The following is a 17,993-nucleotide window of genomic DNA, read 5'->3' on the forward strand; positions in this document are numbered from 1 at the left end:
TTCAAGAAGCAAATGCTTTCTAAAAAACCATTTTTAGAGTCTTTAGAAATCCCATATTTGAAATATCTTGGGCTGATAACACACCCAAGCATTCCTACTAGTCTAAGCTCCTATAAATCTCAGTCTTACTTTCTAATGGACAAATAGATTAATCTGTGCTTAAACTTGGAAACATAGAAGAATGGAAGGGATTGAAGACAATGAGTCAGCTGGGACTCCCCTGACAAGACTAAAACAACTGAAGTTGCAAAGTATCTTTGAATAAAATATGGCTGTCCTAAATTCAAATGTCTGTGGTATCTTGAGATTTAGGCATTCTGTCTTAACTCTGTTTATAGAGACATTCCCAAATCTGACATCCTCACTGTGGATACAGTATCACAATAAACAGCTGTAAAGTGATCTCTTTGAATATGTGTTGCTTGTCTTAAGTCTTCCTCTAGTTTTAGTTGGCTTCCCATGCACTCCCCAGATTTTACCTTGCATTTTATGCCTCTATGTAGAAGAAAAATCCAGTGAGCAGTCCTTAAGTCATTTAGACTCATAAAACCCAGTAGATTCCACTTCATGAGAATGTGTCTTATCTTCTCCATCCCATTCTGAGCAACATGCAACAAGCCTGACTTCTACCATGTCATCCTTCCAGATGCTCAGTTGATGTTACAAGGGCTACATGAGTAGATTATGTGGTGGAAGGTTTCCATAGATACCAAGCTATTAATACAAATAGAATGCATTAATGGCCTGTACTGGACATGTGTAACTATGTCAAGGCTATCTTTACAGTTTGCAGACTTCTAACCTTTAGAAACACTAGTGACAAATAGACATTGAAAAATAGACATCTAGGCAATAAATGAAAATGTTTAAAAATCAAATAAATGAAATTTAAAACGTGGGTTTCAAGTGGGTTAAAAAGATAATTTTGGCACTTGTTTGGGTTTAACGCTTGTTCCATGAGATGGAACCCATATCTGACTTTAACAATGAATTCAAGAACTTGAGAAACCCTGCTCCCATTATTCTACTAAATGAAGATAACAAAGAACAACTCATAATAACATCCTAGTATAAGCAAAAATCAGTGCATCACTCAGTTTTTCATTAGAGAACCTTCTTGCAGTAGATGGTAATTAAAACAGTGATCTATAATTTGACGATGTGCCAAGAATTAAAGACTTTGAAGCACTCAGCACTTAATGTTCTTTCTTTATCACACCTTCCCCTCAAGGTTCAGGGATCTATGTGGAAGTGGGAGAAGAAAGATTATAAGAGATAAAGGTCATGGATGACTAAGGAAACAGCATCTTTTACACACAACAGATTTGATACACAAATGAATTTACAGAGACTGTGACAGCAGGCACAAAACCTGCGCGAGTTCAAGGCTGATAAAACACTAATACAGAGAAGGAAGTAGGCACAAAGTCTCATTCCTAAGCAAAAGGCTCTTAGCAATTGAGAGCTGCTAGAGGAGGGGAAAGATCAGTTGTCTTTAATGGAGTGACATTGCTTATCTCAACACTGTCCAGGGCAGGCCTCCTGCTCAGGAGTAGTTGGCTAACATAAGATGGACCCAAGTTTGTTGTTTTGTTTGTTTTTTAATTTGTGCTATTTTGTGTGTTATTTTGGTTTGTGTTGTTCTTTATTATGAGGGGAGGGGGCTGAGACAGGGTTTTGCTGTGTAGCTTTGGCTATCCTGGAACTTTCTCAGTAGACCAGGCTGGCCTCGAATTCACATAGCCACTTGCCACTGCCTCCCAAGTGCTGGGGTTAAAGGCATGCAACCCCACCTTTGGGTGGGTTGGGAGTTTTTAAGAGCAACAAAGAACATGAAGTTGGGTGGGTAGGAAGAATGGGGAAAATCTGGGTGGAACTGGGGGAGGGGAAAGATAATAAAAGTATATGGTATATATTTTTAATTTCACTAACTAATTTCACACTAAAACATAACACAGAAATTTATGCTATATTCTAGTAAGAAATTCTAGAAAAAAGAATTCAAAATTTTTTTGATTCCTCAAAGACAATAACATTCAGGGGATTAAAAAAATAAAGTTATTAAACTGAAGTGGCATAGAATTACAAAAAATATCTATATGGTTTCAAAATTCCTCAGTGGTAATATTCAAAGGTAGAATATTGTTGAAAAACTAGCTATAAATTTTTGAAAGAAGTAGTGCATCCTAATGTTTTCATATTGAAACAAATTTTTCAATTACAAAGGTAAAAAGACATATCAAGAATTTGGGAATGATGATGGGTGTGGTGGTATACGCCTGTATTCCCAACATAGGAGGCTATGGCAGAAAGATCAGGAGCCTATGGCCAACCTAAAACATACATTGAGAATAAAGTGTTAGTAAATAATGTAAATTAACCAGACACTCCTACAAGCGTCATACAGGAATGAAGTGACTTTCTTCATTAGCTCAAAAATAAAATAATCCAAATATCCATCAGTTATAAAAGAATATGTACTTTAAGTAAAGGGTAAACATGCTATAATCCACAGACCCAAAGAAGTTAAGTAACAAGAAAGGCTTGGACACATAAATTTCATTGTGAAGGGGAAACAGAATAGACATCACAGGTGAATGGTGGGGTGTAGATGGGTAGGTGGGCATGGGAATAGGAGGAATCAGGTAGGGGGAAGTTGGAGAGAGAGACAGAGAGAGTATTGAGAAAGACAACTGGAATCAGGGGCATCTCTAGGATGAGCTAGAAACCTAGTGCAATGGAAACTCACCGGAATCTATGAGGGTGACCCTAGCTAATACTCCTAGAACCAGAACTAGCCATCTCCTGTAACTAGCTAAGACTTAACAGTAGAGTTATTGGGACCCCAAGCCAGCCAGATAATCTATGATCTACTATTTGCTTTGTCTACAAGACACACTGGGGTAAAGGTGGTGCAGAAATTATGGGAATGACCAACTAATAAGTGGACCAGCTTCAGACCCATACCATGGAAGGGAGCCCATCCCTGACACTGCCAGGAGGACCAGGACCCAGTGGTTGGATAGCACAGAGACCTAGGGTAGAACCAAACATGACTGGCAAAAAAAGTCAATGAAATGAATCATAATGCTGTACTCATAGATGGGTGCCTATCCCAATTGTTATGAGAGAAGTTTCACCCAGCAACTGGTAGAAACAAATGCAGACCCACAGCCAAACATTAAGCAAACTTTGGGGAATCCTGTGGAAGAGGGGGAGGAAGAATTGATTATTAAAGCCAGAGTGGTCAAGTATAACACACACACACACACACACACACACACACACACACACACACACACAAAAAAAAAAAAAAAAAAAAAAAAAAAAAAAAAAAAAAAAAAAAAACCACAAAAAAACCACCGAACATTCTAACCTGGGCTCATAGGGGCTCATAGAGACTGAATTGCAAACCAGAGAGCTTGCATAGGACTGATCTAGGTCCTCTGCACTCATGTTACACTTGCAAGCTTGTTCTTCTCGTGAGACATCTAACAGTGGAAGGAGGGGCTATCTCTGACTCCATTACCTTCCTTTTCTCCTACTGGGTTGCCTGGTCCAGCTTTAATAGGAGAGGAGGTGCCTACTCTTACTGCAACTTGATATGCCGTGGCTGGCTGATATACATGGGAGGCCTGCCATTTTCTAGAGCAAAAGGAGGGGATGGGGGGGTGGGAATGGGAGGAGAGGAGAGAGGGAGGGGAAAAAGTTTTCATGCTGAAGAAAATTAATTAATAAAAATAAAGAGAATATGTATAGTATGCTACATGAACATAGTGAAATATTATTCACCAAAAAAATACATTAACCACTGATACACGCTGCAACATGTTTGAGCCTTGAAAACATCATTCTTACTGAGATAAAGGCAGTAAAATAAGACTATTTTTTCATGATCACATATAAAAAACATAATAGAAAAATTTGTGAGTATACATTTTATATTTTTTCAATAATTTCATACATGAATGCTGTGTTTATATCATTTCCAGTCCTCTCTCTTCCCACTCCAACTCTTCCTATGCCCCAAACTCCATCTCAGACCTCTTCCTAGTTAGTGTTGGTTAATCTATCAAGGACTCCACCTGGAAAAAACTGATTTTCCCTGTCTTAGCAACCATTAGTTTCCTGTAGATCTTCAGCTAGGGATGGAGCCTTGCAAGATTCCCCATGTCTACAAAGGCATGCTAACTTGTTCTGTCCTTTTGCAGGTGGTATTTAGAGGATCATGTTGTTAAGATTTCATGAGTGAAGTTCTCTATCACACATATAAGATATTACCTTGTAGCAGACCTCCTGGTCATCTGGCTCTTACAATCTTTCTACTCCTTTTATTTGATGTTCTCTGAGTGCCAGTTTTAGAGGTTGTGTTGTGGAAAGATCAATCTGGGGTTAGGCAGCATCCTGTCAGTTGTTCTCTATGATGGAGAACATATGGATTTCTATGATGGTCTCAGTCTGCTACAAAAAGAAGCTTCTTTAATCAGCTACACATATCTGTGGACACAAGGATAGATATTTACAATGTTGTTTGAAATTCGGTAAGTTTAGGAAAGTGTCAGCAGTGGGTTCTCCCCTGAGGTCAATGGCCTCACCAGCCATAGGTAATTGGCTGGGTTTACAGTACCAGACATGAATTTCCTTCTATTGACCTCCTATTGAGTAGGTCTTTAGACCAATTAAATGATTATATCCCCAATGTACAAGGGTCACTGTTACATCTTTGAAGATACCTTGCCATGCTGGTCTTGTTGTGGTTTGGAGGATTTACAGATGGATTATTGATTGCTTTTTTTCCCTTGACATCTTACATAGTACCTTCTAGTTCTACTAGAGCTAGTCTTCAGAGAGGAGTCTTCTAAGTCAGACTCAGCTCTATTCTTCTACATCCTGTGTTTGAATTGTGTGGTGTTTGAGGCAATATCTTTTTATCTGAAAGGCAACTAAGGGCAAAAGCAAAAGCCTTTATTGTTTTGGGAGTTGTTTGGATCTCTCTGACCAACAACTCAAAAGGAGATTACCCATTTCGGATACGGATGCCTTTGTTAGATAGATGTCTATGCCTCTGGGGAAGGAGTGCATAACTTCATTTAAATTATTTATATATGTATACAAAATAATAATTCTCTCTATGGCTTTTTAATCTTCCTTAGCATTCTTTATCCCTCTCTTCTTCCTCTCTCTTTGTACTGTTCTCCCTCTCAACATTGGTGTAGTCTGCCCAAGAAGATCCAGATGTTTGTCACATTCACATGCTATTTTCACTCTCCACTGAATTGTAATCACCCCTGTACCTCCAACCCAAAAATCAATATTGAGTGTATACAACATTCCCATCACTACAGAAAGCTCCTGTCCCTTTGAAGTAAAATTTCTCTCTTCTCCTAGCTCCTAGCATGCATAAATCTGAGTTTTTTTTTCTACTTATAATCTTGCTACTTCTAGAATGTCCTTTAAGTGATTTTTTTGCAGTATGTTGACATGTTTTGTCTGGTGTCCTTTTCCAACATGATGTTTTTGAGATCTACCTATGCTGTTGTACATTTCACTGGTTCATTCCTTTCAGCTTCTGAGTGGTAATGGACATGTGGGTGTTTCCAGTTTGGAATCATCATAAACAGAGCTGCTGTGAACATTTATACTCTTGGACATATGGTTTTATTCCTTTGGGGTAAACATCCATGAGGAGGAATTCTGAACTGCACAGTAAATGTATATTTTAATTTATATGAAATTGCCAAATGTCTTCCAAAATATCTTGAGCATATTCTCACATCCTCACCAGATATGTGATTGCAGTTTGTGCTGTCTGTTCCAGAATGTAAGACTGATCACTGCATACGTACACCAGTGAGTGGATGTGTCCCTTGTAATTGGAGGGGTGGACATTGGTGGTTTATTGTGGCTCAAGTGCATTTTTCTAAGAACTAAGGTTGTTAACTTTGTTTTTATGTATTTTTCTATCCTTATTTCTTCTGGGTGAATGTTCAAATTTTCTCTTTCTACTACTTTACTGAGCTTCTCATTACATTCTTCATATGTAGTGATAATTCTTCACATATCAAATAGACATTCTGTCCTAGATATGTATAGTAATATTTCTGTGTATTGAGTGTGCCTTTGCCCTCACAACTAAAAATAATATTAAATTTGTGACTTTCAGTTTCTAAGTCCTTTTCTTCTGTGTCAAGCACAAGTGTTCTCCTTTAGAACTCTTAGTCTTGAAGTCTCATTCTGTTTATGGATTTGGGAGCTGTTAGATGAATTTGCAAGTGGTGATCTCAGTTACACTCTCACTGTCCTTAATCACATGTATTACATAAAAATAAGGATCAGGCTTATCTTCTTGTGTGTACTCACCCTAATAGCTATGTCCGGCTTCCATTCTCCATTGCTTGCTCATTCCATTAGTCTAGACATCTTTCTAATAGAACACCACATTGCTTGATTACTGTGGCTTTTATTTCAGGTTCTGTAAGACATTTTTCCTATTAGTCCTTTTAATTCTTCATTTAAACCTGAAAAAGGTGGTCAATTTCTACCAAAAGCCTGCTCGATTGATTATGGTTGCATCAGTTAGAGGGAAATTTATATCTCAACAAGTTGAGTCTTCCAGTTGATTGTCCTGATAAATTTTAGTTTCACACATCAGTATGTTATAGTTCATACATGTTTGGGTATGTTCACCTATATGTATTTCATGCTTTAGTAAAATTGTACATTTAATGTCAACTTAATGCTATTGTAAAGGTGATTTCAATGTCAGCTTCCAGTTGTTCAATTACACTCCATGAAAATGCTTAGGAATTTTGTATGCCAATCTTTTACTTTATAACATTATGAGACACTGTGATTAGTTTCTGTAGTTGTGATTTATTACATATTTGAAAAAATTTATGTTCAGACAATTGTACCATATGAATAAAGACAGACTTTTGTAGATGTAACCAACCATCTTTTTAAATAAGAAACACAGAACCAATGCAAAGAAGAAAGCCAAGAGATCAGAGCTAAGAGCTAAAACCTTACCCTTCCTCCTATGGTGGTCCTACCTCTCCGAACCAGGGCTACTTTCTGTGTTAAAGTCCTTATATAGAATTTCTGTTCTGCCTTCTCATTGGTTGTAAACCCAACCACATGACCGCCTCGTCACGGCCTGTCTATATAGACCTCCAGGTTTTCCTTGATTGGTATTGAGATTAAAGGCATGTGTATCCAATACTGGCTGTATCCCTGAACACACAGAGACTTACCTAGCTCTGCCTACCAAGTGCTGGGATTACAAGCGTATGCCACCACTGCCCTGCTTTCCTATGGCTTGCTAATAGCTCTGACCCCCGGGCAACTTTATTTATTAACATACAAATAACATTTTAATACAAATAAAATATCACCATAGACTTTCTTCCTACTTTCCAACTTTGATGACATATTTTAGTCATCTAAATGTAGTAATGGAAGCTAGTAGAGCTACACCTTAAAGGATGGAATGCCAGCAAAGCTTAATCCTAAAACAATCTGCTAAAGGAGTCATGTCTTCCTAAAGAAACAGTTCATTTTATTGTTAAGAACATCACATCTTAAGACACCACATATCTTATGGAGGATGATCTATTTTGTTAGAAATCTACTGATTTAAATATTAGATATATAAAGTTACCATTACGTAAATGGTCTTTCTTAGCACTACACACAGCCAACTCAAAAGCTAAAGTCATTCTCCACACAGTATCAACTGAAATGATCCTATGTAGAATTACTTCTTACTTTAGCTCCTGTACTGGCTAGTTTCATGTCAACTGGACACAAACTAGAGTAGTTTTGGAAAAGGGAATATCAATTGAGAAAATGCCCCTGCTGGATTGAGTTGTCAAAAAGCCTATGGTGTATTTTCTTGGTTGATGATTGATGTTGGAGGGCTCAGCTCGCTGTGAGCAGTGCAACCTCTGGGTTTGTTGTCCTGGGGTGTTATAAGAGGGAGAGATAAGCCATGAGGAAGAAATCAGTAAAGTAGTGTTTATCTTTGTCCTCTTCATCAGCTTCTGCTTCCAGGGTCCTGTCCTGTTTGAGATCTTGCCTTGATTCTTTCAGCAATGTAGTGTGACCTGTGAGTTATAAGTTAAAATAAACCTTTTCCTTCTCAAGTTGCTTATGGTCATGATATTTTACCACAGAAATAGAAATCCTAAAATAGTCCCTATATGATAAATTACTCATTGATTTAAAAAAATAATTTATTTTTAATTATGTATACATATGTGCATCAGTGTAGTAAGATATTTGATTGCATTGTGACACTCCAAGACTGCTAATAAAGTTAGCCTTGAATCAGGGAGCAGAATCAGTGACTAGCTGACCCAATTAACCATATAGAAACCAGGATTCCCTAACAGGAATTCCCTAGTAGGGAAGATTGACAGGGAAGAGGAAGTGAGGGACTTTGAATTCATGCATTCTCTTTGATCTGGGAAGTGTAGAAGGAAAGACAGTTGGTCACACTACTGCCACTTCTTTGATCTGTCAGGTTTTTAACCACCATATTTGAATCCTGAGTTTTTATTGATAATAGAACAATAAGCTCATCATGTCTCTGTGTGAGCATGTACACATGTGAACATAGGTACCTTTGGAGGATATCAGACCCCCTGGAACTAGAGACGCAGGTGATTGTGAGCCACATGATGTGAGTGCTGAAAACTGAACTTGGATTCTCTGTGAGAACAGTGTACCTCTTAACTGATGATCCATCTCCCTAGCCCTTCATTACTTTTTTAAAAATACATTTTGAGAGAGAGTGTCAACTGTTGCCAATTCTGTCATGGAATTCCTGATCCTTGGCCTCCTAAGTGCTGCAGTGACAGGCCTGAGACACAGTGTCTGATTTATGTTCAGCTTGTATTCAATGACTGTCAAAGGCTGAAACAGTACAACAGAGTTAAAATAAACTACAGTTCATCATGGCCAGATTTGATTTGCAACTATGGCTAAGAACTTTGTGGGTTTTACTAGCATCCCACTGAAGCTGTAACAAGTAATATCCAATTTACCCTTTTAAAATAGTTCTTTTATTATTAATTGAATTTATGTATGTATGTATCTATGTATATATTTATTTTACATCCTGACTGCAATTTCCCCTCCATTCGCTCTTTCCATTCCATGCCTTATCTCCCTGCCCCATCCACTCCTCTTCTGTTTATGATGAGAAAGGGACAGGCCTCCCATGGGTGTCAACAAAGCATGGCATATAAAGATGACATAGCTCTTCCCTTGTATTAAGGCTGGGCAAGGCAACCCAGTATAAGGAATAACCACCTAAAGCATTAGGGACAGCCCTTGCTCCCACTCTTAGGAGTTCCACAATTATACTAATCTACACAATTGTCACATATATAGTGAGGGCCTAGGTTGGTTCCATGCAGGTTCCCTGGTTTTTAGTTCAGACTCTATTAGTTAATATGAGCCCGGGTTAGTTGCTTCTGTGGGTTTTCTTTTGATGTCCTTGATACCTCTGGTGTAAAATCAATTTGGGGCTCAAAAGTCCAAAACAGATATCATCGGATAAATTAAATGTGTCGAAAGAGTCATGATCCTCCCAGAGACTCTGCTCTTCCTGCAAGTGTTCATACATGCTTTCCACATTCTTAAGAGAATACTTTAACATATTACTTATAACTATTATGAAATCACTTTGTAATTATTATAAATGGAGAGACCTGTAATTCTCCTTCTTTCCACTTTCTGCCTTAAAAATAAGTTAGATTTTTTCATTAATTTTTATATTATAGTCTTGAACAGAATTATAGAAATTATATGTTGAGAGAAATGTATGGAGATACATTGTTTAACCCCTATGGATGGACATGCCTTTTCTAAGTTGATAAAGTTAGCCATTGAACTAGGCATTGTTTCCCCACCATTACTCTTGTGAACCTTTTACTTTAGATCCTTATAGAGGTTACTTCACATTCTAGTACTGATATGTAGCCTGGTGTGCGGTAGTTTTGTCTGTTTTTCTATTCTTACCTTATTTTTAGACAGTTTTTGGACTCTTGTGTCATGGGGGTCTATCTATGATCATTCCCAAACTTTTAAAGGATAGTACGTGATTTGGTTTCTAGAGTATATGTTGTTTCCATCCTAAATTCTGCTTTGTTTTTATTTTATAACCCTTTAAAACTGTAGTTTAGTTTCTTAGTTCTGGAGCATTGCCAAAATAACCTGCTGTGTAAAAGTGGCCCAAGGTTGTCTATTAGCTTTCCCTTGAATTCTGAGGCTGAGCAGATCTCCTGTTGCCTGCTAACTTGGTGCTGGGTCTGTAGGTATGAGGTAGATCCCTGTGTCTTTGCCTCCATTCTCACCGCCTGGGTCATCAGGCTTGGTAACTGGGGCAAGGGGCTCTTTAAGTTTTCTTGCCCTGGGTCCCCAAGGTGAAAAAATTCTAGCCTGTGTCTTTGGAGCTTCTGTGGCAGAAAAGTATCATCATTCTTTCCCCTGTATAAAAATAAATCTTTGTAATTTTACCCCTCTTTTAGAGTATATTGCTTTTTTGGACGTAATAGCTTTTGCTTTCTGAGGGTAGGAAGTGGCTTTCAAGTTTCCCAAGAGGCAAAGGTGTTTGATTCTCCACTTGGCACACTGTTCCTGAGAATAACAGGGCTTCTGATCAGAACCAAGTCTCCCACTCACAATGTGGCAATACTGAGAACAGAGCTCTCTTCAGCTCAGGGCACGGAAGGGGCTCTACCCAGTCTCCATACTGCCTCTGCTTGAGAGCACTCATTCAAAGATGTTGATAGGAAACTTTGTGGTGAATAGTAATTTAGATTTCCTGGATATTCTAATACACTAGTCAAAATTTGGTCTTTAAAATCTCACAACATTTTAACTGATTTCTTCTTGCTTGCCCCTACTACAGCCATCCCTCCCTTCCTTGCCTTGTTCTTCCAAAAATAAAATAAAATATGTATGCTTAGTGTCTTTCCTTAGAAGAGCATGTTTATATTGAATCCCTCTTTGGAATTCAATTCCCTTAGCTTTGCTAGGATCTAATCTATGGTAGGTCTACCAACAGTATTAACTTCTTACATTGTCTGTTGCCCTCTCACAGACTACTTTTGTGGCTTTCCACACCCTAAGGAGAAGTACTCCTATTGCTCCATTTCCAGGGGAAAGTGACAATGAATACTTAATAATAGAGTTATAGTTTTAAAAGTCATAAAAGCAATGAATTGTTCCTTCTCAGTATTCTAATTCATTTTGATTGTTTTGCTACATATGGATTGCATAAACACTGAGGATGATTTTTAAAAGTATCAATCATCACATATATCTGGAGAAAATAAAACTGAACTAGGGTTGAGTAGTGAAAAAATTGTCAGTTCTATTAATTTTATTGTTAATAAAATTCTGGTGGATGGTGGAATACAGATGAAATAGCAAATATGTTTAGGAGAAATATTTCACTTTTATGCATTCAGATTAGAACAGGAACATTCCTGAATAGTATAATATTCAATAGATATTAATTTTAATGTTCAGCATACATAATCCAAAAATATGAAAATTAAACTTCTCTGAAATGCAAAACCTTTTGAATAGTATGACACCACAAATGGGAAACTTCAAAGATGATCTCATAGATGGGACTCAGTGAAAGTTCAAGCACGTATTTCACATCTACAGTCACCAGCAATGCCATCTTTAACTAACCAGGGGCACTTTTGAACATTCATTGTGAGAGAATGTTTTGGGGATACTCAGCCGATAACCTCGACCTGGAATTGATGCTCCATTAGATTTACCTGTTTGTATAAGAGACAAGAAGTGCCACAAGACCTCTCACATTTTCCTTGGTCAATGGCCAAAGAAATAGCCTATGACCCTGAAGGAGAACCTAAAGTGTGTGTAGTCCATTTCTCCTGCATGCATCCAGTACCACCATGTTCCTAGGACGACAGTAACAATTTGGTCACCTAGAGAAAGCCAATGAACTACCTCAGCTGCTCTCTAGCAGCTGCATGAGCCACAGAAGGGATCTTGGCTCCTTGTAGAACTGCCACCCCTTCTGGCATTCATGGGGTCACTAGTGACCTTTTCAAAAATATCTTTTGATGGCTGACCAGAAAGCTATGGAAATGAGACTGAAGGTTTTACGTAGGAAGAGTGATGTAAATTAAAAAGTCATTCCCTGAGGATTTTTTGTTTTTATTTATGCATTTATTCTTTTTGATTTGGGGTATTACAAAATGTATTTCCTAAACCTCACAAATTCAGTGAAATGAATTGTCTTCTACTCAATTAGTCAGCCAGAGTCAAATAATATGAACAGTTGGTTTGAGGTCCTTGGCTCATTAATAGGGCTCACCTATACCCAATGATTAACAGGGGTAAAGTATGCAATGGGTGCTTTCAGTTATAAACAAACAAGCCAAAAGCAAATGAAACAATCTGAAAAAGGTATTTATTTCATAGTGGAATTATGTAAGATCAAATTCATTACTAGAAAGATAAGAAAATGCTTGCTGGTGTCAATGGCTGGCCAAATACAACTTATTTTTCATAAGAGAATAATAAAATCAAATATTATAAGATAACACAAAAACTAATACATTGGAATAGAACAAAACAAACAAAAATAAGGAAAAAAGCCCAGGAAAAGCACAAGAAACAGACACCCACTTATTCGCATATCCAGGAATCCCATAGAAACACTAACTTGGAAACCATAATACATACACAAAGGACCTGTAGGGTAAAAAGAGAGAAAAAAATATATAAATAAAATTAAATTTAAAAATTAAGGTAAAATTAAATTAAATCTCACTCATGATGAATTTTTCTAGTTTTATCCATTTACTGAAAATTTCATAATTTCAATTTTAACAGCTGAATAATACTTCTGTGTATAATTGTACCATATTTTCTTTATCCATTAATTTGTTGAGGGACATTTCAGGTCATTTCTAATTTCTGACCATTATGAATAGAATAGCAGTGAACATGCTATTCAACAATTGTTTCTGTGGTAGGATAAAGTGTCCTCTGTATATCTGTTCAAGAATGGTATGACTGTATACTGAGGTAGATCAATTCCCCTCTTCCTTAGATCAACCACAGTGGCTGTACAAGTTTCTACTCCCACCAGCAATAGACAAGTGTTCCCTTTACTCCACATCGTCTCCAGCATGAGCTGTCACTTGTTTTTATTGATCTTAGCCATTCTGAGAGCACAAGATGAAAGCACAAAGTAGTGTTGGTTTGCATTTCCCTGGTGACTAAGGCTATTGAACATTTCTTTAAGTGTTTCTCACTCATTTGAGTTTCCTCCTTTGAGAATTGTCTGTTTATATCCGTTCCCCATTCTCAATGTGTTCTCCTTCAGGGTCTTGGTTTCTGTTATTTCACCTGCAAAATGGGAATATGAGTTGGTTTTGACTTTTAAAAAATGCTGTAAGCATTGACAAACTAAAGTAATGTGAATCATCTTTTCAAACATAATAGTAAATAAAGAATACCATGTTTGGCCCTAAAAAAATACAGGCATACCAAAAATACCATTCAAAATTACTTTCAGGATATGTGTGCTGAGTGTATATGGGATATAAATAAATAGGCTTAGACTTGGACCTTATCCTACCCTACCCCACAAAAACTCCAAATCCAAAATACTTCTGATTGATTGCACATTCTACTAATAAGAAATACTTACTGTGTCTTGTTTATTCCTGTTTTCACGAAATGTGTCTGCATGTCCTATTATATGTTCTGTAGGTCAGATCAAGCTCAAACTAAGGATGCTCTTTATATTTTAAATGATAATAAAATGTAGTGTTCAAGGATAAAGACACATATGATCTCCTCAAACCAAATAATATATACCATTAAGTCCTTCATAGAATAGATTCATTGCTCTCTATTTTTGGAAGATAAAAAGTTGGTTAGGATAATATCTTTCTGCACAAGGCTCTTTCACTCTGGTAACATGAGTCAGTCACCTATATGAACAAGTAAGCTGGGATTATAAAGTAGTGTTGGAAAAGTGTCAAACAAAATTGTGTAATAAAACTGAGAATAATTATATTCAGCCAAGAAATCCAGGAAAATTCATTGATAAAAACTGCATTTTAGTAGCACAGTAAAACCTCTGGTAGTCTATGCAGGGAAATAAGTATGGGGCTGGATACCCAGGGCTAAACAAGAGAACTGATTTGATAATATTTGAAATTCAAAAATAATTTCTTCCACTTTTTTCCTATTTTTGGTCATTAGCCTTTTCCCAATCAGATACCTTCACAGTTAGATTTATTTCAACTTTTAAAATAATTGGACTTGGACTGTCCCTCAGGAAACCACTAAAGATGGCCATAGTTTAACCTGTTGGTGATCCCCATATAGAGAACTGATGGACTGTAAGGCCCTGGTACTGCAGTCTCTGGTACCCATGCCGTAGAAGAAGCAAGTACATGGGCCTAAAGTAAAATGGGTCTGAAACTGACTGCTGTTGTCATGCTGTTGTGTGTTTGAGAGATTTGATGTGTAAACATACAAGATTCAGCACGATATATGTTCATCATCAGCTAATATTTTTCATGAAAGCCTAAACAGCAGAGTGTTCTCATGTGCCAAATAAGAAATGTAGGATCTTTGTCAAATAAGAAGTATAACATCTTTGTCCGTTAAGAAATATAGCGACTTTGTGCTAATTACAAACCCAGCATGCCATTCTCCTCACAAACAGGGAGTGATACTGGGATATGGCCAGACTTTGCTAATGTTGCTGGCCCTCAAGGCTAACTCTTGTCTGTCCAAATAAGTTATAGGAAAATTTGAAAATTATGTTTTCCGCTCATTTAAGCTTTTCCATTATTTTATAGATTAGTATGTTAGTCTATAAAGCTACAGCTCCACATTATTGTTTTAAATGAGCAGCCGTTGGCTCTCCTGACACATCTGCATTCAGTAGGAGGGTTTATGGACCAAGAGTGAATTTAGTGATTATTAAAATTCCTCCTGAGCTGTTCTTGATTAGATTCAGTTTTGTTTCTTCAGTTATTAAAAGACTGCCTTTTCCTCCACCTGTTAGAAAAGAAAGATAGTCCAACAAAGACAAAATGACCAGGGCTCAGCAAAACTTGAGGGTAAGAAGCTCTACTTTGCTGTCTGATCCCTTGAAGAGACTCTTGCTGCAAGGGATGAAGCTAGATGAGAAAGATGACTTCCTCGGTGTACCTGGTGCCCTCAGAAACTGGTGCCTGGTAGCAATAGCTGCCGCAATGTGAACTACAGTGAGCTCACACTGACTGAACTGTGGCTGACTCTCGGAGGGCAGCCCTTCCCTACATTTGACCTCTCATAATTCTCTTTAGGTTAGTCACATGGAGATCTAGATGTTGATGTCTCTTCTGCATGGTTCAATGACATGGATTGAATGTTTACTCCATCATTTATTTCCTTTTCATTATAAATCCTTAATTTAAAAGTAAAAAAACTCAGCACTATTTTAAAAAATAATTTAAAAACCTGGCTCTCCAGGCACTACAAATGTTCCTCGATAGCTACAAAAGATCACAATCAAGTAAGTCCACAAAAAAATATGAACATTAATATTTTAATCCATAAGTTGAACAGAATTCCATGAAGATGTTAATTTCAGCTAGAATATCAACCATAGTGAGGAACCACCATGTTACAAAATTAACCTTCTTGTTAATTTTATACTAACAATAACTTGAGAAGCAGGTGAAGTGTTGGTTTAACACAAAAAGAGCAAACCAGAAGCTTTGCAACATGTGAATTTATATAATAAAAATAGGATTAACAAACCACTGGTAAATATTGAGTTTTCTCAGTAAATATATTTGCCAAAAGTATAACATCCAATAAAATTTAAAAATTATTTGATAGGCACTGGAAAAATAGCTCGTAGTGTTTGTTGTTCTTCTATAGGACTTCAGTTTTCTTCCCTGCACCCACCTGCTGGCTTACAACAATACCTCACTCCTGTCCCAGGGGATCTGACACCCTCCTCTGAACTGAAGGCATAAGCTGCACATGTACATATACGTATGAACAAGTTAAAATAGTCACACACATAAAATATAATTCTAAAAAAGAAGTAAAAAGCATTAAAAGTTATTCTATAAATACTAGGTGTCAGTAAAATAAAATATTTTAGAAATTTATTTAAAATGTAAGTTTGTACAATAGAGAAAGAATAAACCCAAAACCTGGAATTTATTTACTACAAAAATATTATGACATAGCAGTCAAGTTTTACCCCCTATATACCAACACAATAAGCACAGCTTAAAGAATAATTACTACAAGTTTTCCAAACAATGAACAAGAGACTTGGCTAGAAGCGATTCAATGAATATACAAACAGGCAAATAAAGTATCTTTCAAAGTTACCTTCAAGGTCACTTTTAAAAATAATTTAAAAGATGAAGCTTCTATAACATAAGAGTGCTTGACAGAGCCTTGCTATTGGTATGGTTTAGGATCAAAAAGAGGCAGCCAAGCTGAAAAAGGTACCCACATCAAACGCTACGAGTGGTACCCTGTATTGTGGGCATTACTCATCCTGAGTGACCTTGCAGCTGCTGCATCATTTACCAAGAACACTCACCTCAGACAGTCTTGGTTTCCTCTGTGTGCTCAATGGGGTGAGAAAAATGGAAACTTTTACTTGTAAAATGTATGGTTATTTGAATGCCATTTTTTAAATAATATTAAGGGACTTTGAAAAGGCACTGCTCAGTTGAAAGCTAGTTTCTTTCAGAAAATGGCACCACAGATGTTCAGGAGGTAGAGTGCAGTAAGTCATTGGTGTCAATGACTGTTTTTCTTACAGGGAAGGAGAATTAAGATGTTTAACAAAGGGTCAGCCTTTGGAGAGGATAAATTAATTCTTTTGTCCCAAATGATAAAGGGTATTTAACAAAATTAGCTTAGATAGCATATACTTTACCAAAGCTAAGTAATCTCAAATAATAACTGCAAGATGAGACTCAAAGTTGTTAGCACATCTGACAAGATCATTGCAATTAAAAGGAATGTTGAATTCTAAGATGGAATAAAGCCTGTGCTAATGAAGGGATGTCTGAATATTTTAATTCAATTTAAAGTAATGATGTTTACAATGCCTTTGTTAAAGATAAAAATAAAACCATCTTCTACTCTTCTTCACTGAGGCATTGCAGTTGAAACGAATATCCAGGGGAGGAGAGACCTTTCAGTCCTCAATATGACTCAGTCATAAAAATAATTCATATAATTTCTGACAAGACAGTGTGCATATTGCACTGTTTTGCACTGTATCTTTGGGGATGTCCACCGCATTTTTATTCAGTAGTTACTTCAATAAACCTTCTATGTTAATAAAAGAGAGTATTGTGGTCCATGGCCTCCCTTTATCCATACATGTATGCTGGGATCTTTACTGAAATACAGGCTTCACCTTCACAGCTTCACAGGAAGCCAAATCAGGAGCTCCACACAAGATATTAACACTGTTCCACATCACCCAGCGTCAGTACACACAACCTCCTAGACTCTTGCATTTGGCATGCCTACAAAACCAATACTATGTAAACAATATTGCCAAATTCTGCTGCTAGCTCAAGACAGCCTGGTCTTTCACCAAAGCCTTTCACCAAAGTAGCAGTGGCATCTGAATACTTACCTAGATAAACCTGGGAAAACACTTTCCTACACAGCAGTAATGGACAATAAATCTTGAGGCCTGCATCCTAGGCTAGGCCCCACCTCTGTAATGTTCGCCAACCTCCCCAACAGCACTACCAGGTCAGAACCAAATATTCAAATATATGAGTCTATGGGAAAGTTTTATATCTAAGCTACAATAGCCACAGACCTGATACCTGTGGCTGCATGGCTGCTTATCCCTCTTTCTTTAGATAAAACAGTAGAGTCTCTGATGGAGAATTTTTCTCTACATTCAGAGTTCTAGAATCAAAGTATTTTTTAAT

The sequence above is a fragment of the Peromyscus eremicus genome, chromosome 2 (assembly GCF_949786415.1).
Source record: "Peromyscus eremicus chromosome 2, PerEre_H2_v1, whole genome shotgun sequence".
Taxonomy (NCBI): Eukaryota; Metazoa; Chordata; class Mammalia; order Rodentia; family Cricetidae; genus Peromyscus; species Peromyscus eremicus.